Here is a 12,805-nt window from a genome sequence, read left to right as displayed (position 1 = left end):
TAAGGTGTAGACATAAACTATTCTCATTCTCCTAGTCTGGTGGCCTTTCATTAGCTTTACAAAGGCAGTTGAGTTTTGGGTAAGGGCTATTATCACTATGATAGCATTTAATATCATTTAAACTATAAACTAAATGTCTCCCAAAGTTAGCTTCGTCCAAGTCCAGAATAATTAAGAGCAACTTAAAGGTTAAAGACAAGATGGGGGTTGGCCAGATCAGATCGCCCCCACTGTCATAATTTTCTCACCATTATAATTTTGGCAAAAGTGGTTTCATTCTTTGTGGTGTTCCCTGCACAGCCATCCATGGGGATGAACAATAGGTAGTGGATAGATGCAGGTCTTCTTAACTGAACTACTCTAGAATTCCTATTCTACAGTTGGAACTTTATTTTCTAGTCCCCAAATTAGTCATTGTTTCCCTTCTCCCATATCAAAATAGACCTATGTAGATTGGTGTTCAAAATATATAGATTATGTCAGTATTTAGGAATATTATTTTATTAGGCTATCTATAGGGTTTTTAAATTTTTAACTCAATTTCAATATGTTTTTGGGGAACACACGGTGTTTGGTTACACGATTAAGTTCTTTAGTGGTGATTTCTGAGATTTTAGTGCACCCATCACCTGAGCAGTGTACACTGTACCCAGTGAATAGTATTTTATCCCCCACCCCACTCTCACCCTTTTTCCCAAGTCCCTAAAGTCCATTGTATCATTCTTATGCCTTTGTGTTCTCATAGCTTAGCTCCCGCTTATGAGTAAGAACATACGATATTTGGTTTTCTATTCCTGAATTACTTCACTTACAATAATGATCCCCAATTGCATCCAGGTTGCTGTAAATGCCATTATTTTGTTCCCTTTTATCACCGAGTAGTACTCCATGGTGTGTGTGTATGTATGTCTATATATATCACATTTGCTTTATCCACTCATTGACTGATGGACATATGGGCTGTTTGCATATTTTGGCAGTTGTAAATTTTGCTGTTATAAACATGTGTGTGCAAGTATAATTTTCATATAATGACTTGTTTTCCTCTGGGTAGATACCCAGTAGTGAAATTGTGCTGGCTCAAATAAAAATCTACTTTTCATTCTTTGAGGAATCGCCACACTTTTTTCCATAGTGGTTGTACTATGTTTTCAAAAATGTACTCGTATAAGTACAAACAGTCCCTGACTTACAATAGTTCAAATTATTACTTTTTCAACTTTATGATGGTGTAAAGGCAATAGGCATTCATTAATAAGCATACTTTGAATTTTGAATTTTGATCTCTCAGGCTAGAGATATGTGATACACTACTCTCTCATCATGCTGAGCAGTGGCAATGAGACACAGCTTCCAGACATGTGATCACAAAGGTAAACTGATACTCAACAGTGTACTGTGCTGCCAGATGATTTTGCCCAATTGTAGGCTAATTTAAGTGTTCTAAGCACATTTAAGGTAGGTCAGTAGGTTAGGTTTTTTATTGTTTGTTTGTTTGTTGAGACAGGGTCACACTCCATTGCCCAGGCTGGAGTCCAGTGGCACAATCACAGCTCCCTGCAGGCTTGACCTTCTGGTTTAAGTGATTTTCCCACCTCAGCCTCCCAAGCAGCTGCGACTATAGGCACATGCCACCACACCCAGCTAATTTTTATATTTTTTTGTAGAGATGGGGTTGCCCAGACTGGTCTCAAACTCCAGAGTCCAAGCCATCTGCCCACCTCAGCCTCCCAAAGTGCTGGGATTAAAGGTGTGAGCCACCACACCCGGTGAGGTTAGGTACATTTAATGCATTTTTGACTTACAATATTTTCAATTTACTGTAGGTTTATCAGGATGTAGCCCCATCCTAAGTCAAGGAGCATCTGTATAATGTATCTCAGACTTATAAAAGCATTCTTCAAGTAGTAGGAGAAATTTTGCATATCAACTAACAGTACTATGAACATTAATCAACATTGTTGAGTCTGCCCTGCAGACTCTGGCCAAGTGACGGGTGAGAAGAGTACTCAGACACAGGTATCCAGTGAAAGAGTGGGCTAGGGGACTGCTGGCACTAGGGGCTGAAGAGAGTTAGCAGCGCCCCTAAGCCGGCAATGCTCGCATTTATTTAGTACAGATTTAATGACAAAGGCATGGTGCAAACACAATTTGTGGGTAATAAACATTGTCAACCCCCCAGCAGAGAGCAGTCCCGTGTGCGAATGATCAAAAGTTGGTTTCTGGAGACAGGAGTAAACAAATTTATCTAGATAAGTTCCTTTACATTCTCGTGTTATCTGCCCTTTGCTCTTAGGCTCCAGATACGAGAATTTGGTTGCCTTCAGCCAAATTTTCTTTCGAAGCTTTTGCAAAACCTCCTGGCTTTCCAGAAGGTTTGCTTCTTTCCTTATAATTTCTCCCACCACCCTGACCAATCTCCTACAGAACATCACACATTTTTAGCAGTTGGCAATAAAATAGCAGACGCATGATAATGGCTAGTCCAGGGAATGTTTGGGTACTGTTTGCTTCTTAGATGCAAGAAGCTTTAACTTTGGAAGTAGATCCATGAGTCAGTTACCCTCAAGCCTGACATGTTTTAGGATATCATTATCAAATACAAATAGGTAAGCAGCTACTTTTATGTGTCATCAAACTTTGATGATATGCATATATTATAGCAATACTGCATAGTCAATAGGGTATAGTATATGGCAAACATCACAATAATAGAGATTTTATACCCATACCCCATCAACAACCACCACCCACCACTGATTTATTGATAAAAACTCACTTACCCCTTCATGCTTGCTGATGTATGAATGATATGATAAAAGATAAAGTGAATCAAAATGTCTCTACATAATTGTGATTACTTGTGATGTTACTTATATACTCATTGTGAGAATCTTAAAATGATAGGTAAATAAAATGTGACATACCCAAATTAGAAGGAAATACAGTATAAGGCATATTTTAAAAAGCAGTATCTGTTCCTCATTATTTTTGTTAGTTAAAAAATATACATTGAAGAAAATTCCTAAATGTAGGAAAATAAATTTTACACTTTTCCATAAAATTTATGGTAACATTCATTCATTATTATGTAACATTGTCTGCTATTGGTTTATCACATCACTTTAAAATGTAGTATATAAATGTATTATTATAGAACTTGAAAATTTCTACTATCTGAAATTTTATCTAAAAATGGTAGATAAGAAGACTATACACTGTGAAATACTCATTGATTAAGCATATTTTAAGAAAAATTGCTAAAACATAAATGATGTATTTTATGTTACCAGAATACTTTTACAGCTTCCTAAAATTAATGATGATAAAAAACTATCAACTTCTTCAATATGTCCTTCCAAGCATCAGCATAGATTTTGGTAAAGAAGAAACAATAGGTTACATATCTTAAGACAATCTGTCTTAATATGGGGATGAATCTTAACTTTAATTACATCTTTGTTTATAATATTTGTATGGAGGGTGAGTTTTCATGGGCAAAATAAAAACACTCTATGTTAAAATCACTTCGGTTTTTCTTAATGATCAAATATAATGTCTATGAATATTTAAATTTGTGTTAATCATACGAAATAACTTTGCTTCCAGTTCTGAGGCCATATGCCTGTTTCAAAATAAAGATATCCAAAAACAAAATATCATGCGATAATTGTATCTGATGAAGATAAGAAAGATAGTAAGAGAATAGCAGAATGTTGCCTAAAACTCATCATTCTAAGTGCGGTTATAGAAAAGATATTAATTTGTTTGCTTTCCGTGTGTGTGTGCGTGTGTGTGTGTGTGTGTGTTCATTTATCTGAGGGTGTCTGTCTTAGTCCATTTGGGCTACCATAACAAAATATTATAGATTTGGTAGCTTGTAAATAACAGAAATTTATTTCCCACAGTTTTGGAAGCTGGGAAGTCTAAGATCAAAGCAGATTTGGTGTCTGGTGAAGGGCCCACTTTCTCACAGAAGGCAACTTTTGCTGTGTCCTCATCTGGTGGAAGAGAGAGGTCTTTGTGGGGCCTCTTTTATAAGGGCCCTAATCCCTTAACAATCCTCATGACCCAATCATCTCCCAAAGGCCCCATCTCCTATTACCGTCATCTTGGGAGTTAGGATTTCAACATATACATTTTGCGGGGAACAAATATTCAGACCGTAGCATTCCAAGCTTGGTCCCCCCAGATTCACATCCTTCTCCCACGCAAAATACTTCCATTCCATCCCAATAGCCTCAAAAGTTCTAAGTAGTTTCAGCATCAACTCAAAAGTCTAAAGTCTCATTTAAATATCATGTAAAGAAGATATGAGTCAGACTCAAAATAGGATTCACCTTGAGGTAAATTACTCTCCAGCTGTGAACCTGTGAAACACAATTCCAGCATCTTATAATTCATAGAAACCTCCAGGAGAATGGGATCGATTCTCACTTCCATATTTCCTTCACAGAGTTAGCAAGTTGCACAGGCAAATCAAAGTTGATCCAAAAGCATTTGGTTTATTTGTACCATTCACAAATGTGCCAGTGGGAGAAAAACAAAACATGCCAAAATATGCCTGTAAGCTTGCAGATTACTGTTTTCTCTTTTACCCCTAACATGCATTTACAATCATGATCGTGGAATTTTGATTACTGTCTTCTCTTCAAACACTTCTGACTTGCTGCCCACTCCCCTTTCTCATGGCCCCAAGAATTGTCTCTTCCCCTTTCTCATTTCTGGATCAACTGTCTTTCTCACTAGTGATTTTTCTTCTCATTGACCATGACATGTTTGTCTAAATCTATTGATTTGATGAAACCTACTTCTACCAGTAAAATATAATATACAAAATATCTTCAAATGAATGATCAAATGCAGAAACTTTTACTACAAAGGCCATTTGCTATATATTTACATATATATAATATATTTCCAATTTGTTGCATTAAGATATGGAAAACATTAATTACATACACAAATTAAATATATAAATTATATACATAATACATAATCACATACATAAATTAACAATTTTTCCATATTTTAACGCAATAAATTCAAGCTAGCTTTATGGCGAGTCCTCTCATGTACAGCCTTTATCTTTTCTTTTGCCTGAGGTGAAGCCTCCCATCGAGAAGCCCTTCCCATTTACAAAAATTTGATGTCACACTTCCCATGGTTTCAGTCTCACATATGAGTACTTAACCAGGTGTATTATTCAGAGTTGCAAAGGTATTCATCTGAGAGAAAAATAAAACTACCTAATGCAATTACTATCTATGTTATATATAATAATATAATAATTATTTTAAAAGGAAAGGAAAGGAATTGAAACAGTGTGGGAGGTAGTAAAAGTAAGTCTAATTGCTCATCTTTTATAGTACAATTCAAAGAAAAATTATAAATTTATACAAGAAATAATAGAGCTACATGTAAGCCTATTTTTTACAAGTGTGGTGATAATCACCAGATCAACAAAGATAGTTAAAGCAGTTAAAGTTTCAAAATAGGAATGGGCATGAGAGCGGGAAAGTGAGATGGGGAGATAATTAGTTTACATTTTACACCCTTCTGTACTATTTGAACTCTAAAAAGAAAAAAAAAAAGTACATATAATTATTTTATGTTATGATTCCCCCCAAAATTAAAGAAATGTGTACTCCCTGTAACTAAACTTCGTATTACCTGAAAATAAATGTGCACTTACTTGTCAAGTTCATGCTGACTTCATTACTGATGTAAAGTTTGTCGTTGAATTTGCCTTCACTCTCACCAAATTGGTGGAAGGTCACCAAATCTGTCGTTTATGATACATAGAGGAAAGATGAACCTTTCCACCAGCTTGTCTTGAATATACTTCCCTACCTGGTTTTCGAGGAGAATGCAGAACACACAAGGCCGTATCAGCAGCTGTGGGACAGTGGGAAGACAAAAATTACAGATTCAGGTCTTGAACTCAAGCTCTGGCTCTGCTGTGTGATCCTCAGTGGGTCACTTAATTTCTCCTGGCTTTAGTTTCTTTTGTGTAAAGCCAGAATAATATCACTCCAAGTTGTTGAGGGGATTAGTGGAGGTAATAAGTAGGAGGGTATTTTCTTATTGTACATAATGCTGTTAAATATAGTGGCTCACGTGTCATTTGTTTTCTTTGTAACCTGCCTCTTGGCAATCACTGCAGCTATTTGTTGGTGCCTCTGACCTCTTCCTTTTCTAATATCAGCCTAACAAGCAGTTTTCTCAGCTTAACTATAGCACAGTTATTCTTTTTGTTTCCAGCATAGTGTAAGAGAAATGACTGCTTTTCTAACACGACCCGGTTCACCTGGGTACAGAGATAAAATTTCTTTATCATGTTATATTTTCAATCTAAATGATTTACATTTGCCTGGGTGAAACACGGCTATAAGAACATGATAGGTTAATTCCTTCTCCCTCATAAAGGAAGTTGAACACTGCTTTGAATTATTGACCGAGAATGGCTTTTAAGGGTCATCTAAATAGTAAGTTGTGAATTGTAGCCTCCTTGTCTGAACCCAAAGGCTGGCTGTCTTCTTAAAAGTGGTTAAGTGGAAGTTATTGATGAGAGCTCTAGTGAGATTTGGCATTAGGCTTTAATTATACCTTGAAAGGCAAAGAAAATGGAAAATGAAGCCTAATTCAATTGAACAGTTGATCACTAGGCAATAATCACAACAAAAAATATTTCACCCAAGTGCAGCCCACATGGAAGATTGGTATCAGTAATTAGATTTATGCTGCTCTTCTTAAGATTTTTTGGACCAAGAGAGGGATGTTTTATTTAACCTATTTGAAAATCTGTATGCATGGACATATAAACCTGGGACACCCTTAAAATGCAAGAATGGAACTAAAGATACTCATTATTTTAAGTCTCCTAAGCACATTAATCTTGAGTTCCTGGTCAGCACTATCCATGTTAGAAATAGTCAAGGTGCAAAGTGGAGAGGCGTTACCAAATAAAGGCTCATATTTTGGAAATAACTCATATTAAAAATTTAGAATGTGATTACAATTACTGAACACACTAAAGGTATATTAAAATGTACTTAACACATCAACATTTCTGCAAAATTTTCTGGCAGTTTAGTTTGTGCATTTTATTCATTGGGAAACACAGGTGTGTGCAACTTGTTTGTTTCCGGTCTCTGCCATTATCCAGTCAAATGGAGCTACTTAAATCAAATATAGCATTGTTCTAAGACATTCCAAAATTCAAGAAACTCTTTGCAAGATTGCCACAACTTTACCATGTTGAACCATATGATATTGCTGATGTCCAAACACTTTTTTTTTACCTAAAAATATGGTGGTGTCATATGGTTCAACCTATTAGAAACAGACAAATTATGATCAAGTTTCTCTAATTCTTGAATGGAGTTGCATAGAGTTAAAGTCATGACCTCCATTGTTTAGGGAAACCCTTTCTGGTTGAAAAACCTCAGTGGCACTTATCTTTGCCTATTAAAGATGAACATTAAAAACCTTCATTAATTCATGTGACTCTTCTCCTCCTGAAGCAATTTCAAATGAAAAAGCAGTGACACTAAAAGATGTTAACAGAGTTATCTCTGCAAATATAGGTTAATTTTTCCCATTTATAACTTGCCATATTTTCCAAATTTCCATGATGAACAAGTATTTTAAAATCAGAAACATGTTGTTTTTAAAAATTAAAGGAAGTTGAATTTTAAATATCACATTAAAATCTGAAAAGAGCAAGTTGTATAATAAATGACTATTCTTTCAGAAAAATACCTACGAATAATTCTGAGGAGTGACTTGTTTATTACCACCATCACACACACCCCCAATTTCCTGTTGACAAGTAGTCAGGGTAGTTGACACTTCCAGTTTCACTTGAGCTGATTTGTGACACTTATTAGTCAACCAATTTAAGAGCCCAACGTGCTTTGGTGGTCTAATGCCACCTCTGGTCACATATTAACCTCATTTTGGCTTAAATGCTCCATTTAAATGGGAAACCCTATCCAGCTGGAAGGGGAATAGCACTTGCTTTAAATTGGATATTATTTTGAATTACAGTCAACTCTGTAATTCAGTGTGATGTGGCTGCTAAAAAGCCAAGGATCTTAGACTGCATTAATAAAAGTGTAATTTCTGGCTTATGGGAAGTAATCGTCTTTCTATATTCTGATCAAACCACATCTGGAGTATTACGTTCAATTACAGGTCAACATTTTAAGTACCATGGCAAATTAGAATATGACCCGAAGAGGAAAATTAGGATGGGAAAGGGTCTGAAAGCCACTGTCATGTTTAAGGAACAGGAAATGGACAGAGGACTAGGTGGTATAGAGGACATAATAGCTGGCTTCAGATATTTGAACTGGCTGAATGTAAATGAGAGATGGAATCCTGCATTGTTCAGAAGCAATTTGAATATGGGTTTTACACGAATGCAAGAGCATATTAAAATGGAGCATCTTTTATCCCTCATTTGACTGAGACCACAAAAGGCTGGGGACAAGCCATTAAGCAGCAAGTGTTTCAACAACCCAAAGTGAGGTGCCTGATCGTCTAAGCTCCATGTGCAAAAAAGGTGGCCAACACAGTTTAATAGGTTACTATTGTAGTATCCGAGAGTGAAAGTTGTTTGAGAGAGTTGTTGGAGAGCAATAGCATTGTCCCTACCCTGCAGGAAGGAGGACCAGGGGCCCCAACCCTTCCCAGGAAGCAGAGTGAGACAGGTGGAAGCACTCAGAGAGCTTGATTTATGCCTCTGGAGTACATGGAGTACAGAGACTAATGCGAGACCCACACCAGCAAAAGCCCAGAGGTGGAGGCTGTGGTTAGCTAGCCACGCTGACCTCGGACAATAGAACAAGGAGAGGAACTGCACCAGGAATGACCTGAAGCTGGCCTTCCATGTGTGCTACATAAAGCTGTTTAACTGAGGTGGGAAGTAGAGGCTGAAAGACACTCTCTTCTCTGATCCACATGGATGGGGACACATCTACCCACTTGAACGGGGAGCATATTCACTGAGCACACTTTTTTTTTGTCAGGTACCATGGTAGTTACTAGGAATAAACTCCTGAGCAAAACAGATGCAAACCTTGCTATTACAGAGCCTACAGTACAGCTGAAAACACAGACATCAAACAAGGAATTATAAGTGTCATGAGGATAACAACGGTAACAAGGGATTATAATAACACCAGACATCACCTAAAAACTGCTGTGTTTCAAATCTATAACAATACTGGGTGCAGATATGATAAGCAAGAACCCAAAATGAGAGAGAGGTTGATGAGCTGTCCTCCTAAGTACTAGCCTGTTTGGACCAGTTTGGCCAAACTATGAAGAAGCAATACAGCATTAGTGTTAAAAGTTTATAAAGTGAGGCTCACTCCATTACCACGTCTGTATTGTATTTTATCAAGGTAAGTGTAGGGAAGCATTGCAACATTTAACACGAGATCTGAAAAGCATTCTGTTCCTCTCCTAGAACGTTTATTGCTGCAAATGCTCATCATTCTTATAGAGAGGTGAGTGAAGACAGAGGAACAAAGACCTTTGCTATATGTGGGTTGTATTATATTAGTCAGCTTGGGCTGCTATAACAAAATACTACAGACTGGATGGCTTAAAGACATTCGTTTTCTCACAGTTCTGGAAGCTGAAGGTGCAAGATGAAGGGGCCAACATGGTCAATTGCTGGTGAGGGCTCTTTTCCTGCCTTACACATGGCTGCCTTCTTGCTGTGTTCTTACAGAGTGGAGAGAGAGAGAGACAGAGCTCTCTATTATGGTATCTCTTCCTTTTCTTCTAAGGGCACCAGCCCTGTTAGGCTAGGGCCTCACCCTTGTGACCTCATTTAACCTTTATCACATCCTCACAGGTCCTATTTCCAAATATAGTCACACTGGTGGTTAGAGCTTCAATATATAAAATTTGGGGAGACACAGTTCAATTCATAGAATGTATTTTTAAAAAGACCAAAAAGACCTGGCTAGAATTTTCTGACAATGAGTCCAGATAAGCAAACATTAATCAAAACTGAAACAAACAAGTGTCCTTGCCTTGCCCTGAGATATAGAGTGGGGCTGGAAAGCTGCTCTAGTAATCTTTTGTGACAGCAAAATAGAAGCCTCTGAGACCAAATTCAAACATTTGAACAAATGCTCCAGCTTTCACAATGACTTTTTGATGAAAGTATGAGGTGGAGGGAGGAGCTGGGCATAGTATCTCCTGAGAAACTCTTTTTCCAGTCCATACCTGTGGAGACTTACCAGATCTCATTGCAAAGGCCTGGTATACACGGTCCACCTCTATCTCCTGCATTACTACTAGTGAACTGTGAGAAACAACAGATTTTCTCTTTGAAAATAAGAGCAGAAGCTGAAGATATCCTCTTTTAAGCATGATCAGCATGTGACAAAGCATTGCATTTCCCCATGAGGTTGGAGTCATTAATGAAAGTAGTGAACTGGGTAATAGACACAATTTGTAGTAAGATGTGTTGTCAACCTCTCCATAAGTGCTGTAAAGCCACTCTGAGTGTTTTTGTGATTGGCCAAAGCTGGTATATACTAGGTTGGTAATATACAAAGCCATGGAAAGACAAAGAAAGACTCAAAGGCTGTGATGTTAATAAATCTGCATGGGAATACAGCATTTGAATGTTAAATAAATAATTTGTCAAGCATGCTTTTTAAAAGGTTTCCTTAAAAAATAATTACACATATAATACTACAACAATCAAAAGCAAAAAAAAAATTGCTTCCAATCTCAATCTCATAATTACAACAAATCAATTCAGTGTCTCCTTTTCTCCATTTGAACAAGGAAATGTCATATACATAGAATAGAAAAAGGATATTTTGGGACCCACAAAGTAAAGAACATCTGTGTACTGTAAAATAATGTAATAAGGAATTACAACATTGGAAACACAGAGCCAAAGCGGTAGTAGAGTGACTGCAGCTTAGTGGAACCATGTGGAAGACTGACTTTCACTGCTTTTAAACCTTAAGAAATTACTGCCAGGAAAGTGACTCTGTTCTCAGTCACTACTGTGTTGTGGCAGTGCATAAATATCGACTGGAGTGCCAGCTGGTTAGCCATATGTCCCTGGGTCACCATGATGCTTCTGCTCATTCAAAAGGACTTTACCGGGCTTCAGTTGACTCATGTTCCACAGCGACACCAAATGGTAACAAGAGAAACAACAGCAGCATAAATTGTGACCCTCTTCAGATGATTATATTTCTTGTTTTTATTTCCTCCATGAACTTATCACCAATGAGTATTATTCTCTGAACCAGATAAACATATCTGAAATTTTTGAAAGTAACTTACAGGTTGGGATTAAATACAGAAGAAAGATTTTCCTGGGAGAAAAGTAATGGGGGAGAGGAGAAGGATAATAATGTTAAGTTGATTTCTATGAATAAAACAGGGGAAGAAAAATATATAAAGGAGAAAAATAAAATGTGCACAAGATCTCTGCCCTCATAACACTTGTTGACATTGTAACAATTAAGAGTTTTACACATATATGATTGGGAGATTCAAACACTACAGGAAACTAGAAAATGAAGATTAAGTGTCTCCTTTACCCTTCTGCTCTGCTAGTGCATTTAACCAAGGAAAATGGGAAAATTCTGCCACAGCATTTAAACAAGGAAAATGGGAAAATTCTGGGTCCTCCCAGAAGCAGACACTGAACTGGAACTAGATGTGCAAAAAATTTATTAGGGGAAGTATTTGTGAAAGAAAATAGGAAGAGAGTTGAGAGAAGCTTGCAGAGTAGTCAGAACATGATGCAGTTCTGACCTGAGGGAAGGAGGTGTGGAAGGAAAGAGGCTAAGTTACAGCTTCTTAAACTTGTGTACAGTTTTAGGGAAATTAAAGCAAGACAATTTAGGAGTCCTAAATCCAAGATCACTTGTCCAAGAAGATGCCTGTCTCAGGAGCAGGCCTGCCTTAATATCCCTGCTGGACTCAGTCACTAGCCAGGAGCAACCAGTGAGTGAGAAGCTTGGCCTTCAGCTCAATGCAGCAGTACGTTTTAAACTGCAGCAGTTGGGGTTTCCAGTCAGTTATGCTCTCTGCAGCCAAGATTTGAGGGGGTGCTTTCTCTTGGCCATTCTCTTAAGCAATTTTTTTGCCATTTCTCCCATAATTTTAAAAATAAATGTAGCTTCAATCAATCATCAATTTTTAATTATTTATAAAAATGACTCCAGTCTATAAATGGTTGTGCACCTTACTAACAATATATCTTGCTATTTCCCTATGGTTTCACATAGAACTACCTACCTATTTTTATTATTTGCTGAGTATTGTATCTCATAGTTATAAGATAATTTTTAACTAATTATGGACTGAACACTTCTTTTTAACACACATTTTGCTACTAAAAACTTGTGTAATAAAAAATTCTCAAATTCCACAGTGATAATTTACAATTATATTGATAAGGTATAATGATGGGATCACTGAGTGCCACTGTTGGGTTCCTGCAGACTCTGACAGAAAAATTAGCATGCAGGAGGTTTATTAAGGAAAGCTCTTAGAATTGGCACCCGAGGAAGTGGGGGAAAGGGCGAAGGATCAGGCAGTAGGAGAAGGTGGCACAGTCTCAGTGACCCTGTGGGGACTCTAAACCTGGATGGTCCTTCGGAGATGTCCCAAGTTAAAGCAAGGAGGTCTTCATATGCCCCGGGTGACTGATCCTTGGATATAAGTTGCTGTGAAGAGAGGCTATGACCTTGAACTAGGCAACACTCTTCAGCTGGGGAGTTTTCTAAGTGTGTTGACACCTGGGAGC

At 37.4% G+C, this 12,805-nt stretch overlaps 1 pseudogene; it reads left to right on the top strand.

Moving 5' to 3' along the window:
- Nucleotides 1-8,471, top strand: part of LOC129043487 (keratin, type I cytoskeletal 18-like) — a 78,555-nt pseudogene extending 70,084 nt beyond the window's left edge.
- Nucleotides 8,472-12,805: the final 4,334 nt, after the last annotated feature.

Source organism: Pongo pygmaeus, chromosome 13 (genome assembly GCF_028885625.2).
Source record: "Pongo pygmaeus isolate AG05252 chromosome 13, NHGRI_mPonPyg2-v2.0_pri, whole genome shotgun sequence".
Lineage (NCBI taxonomy): Eukaryota > Metazoa > Chordata > Mammalia > Primates > Hominidae > Pongo > Pongo pygmaeus.
This window is presented reverse-complemented; position numbering and strand designations above follow the sequence as displayed.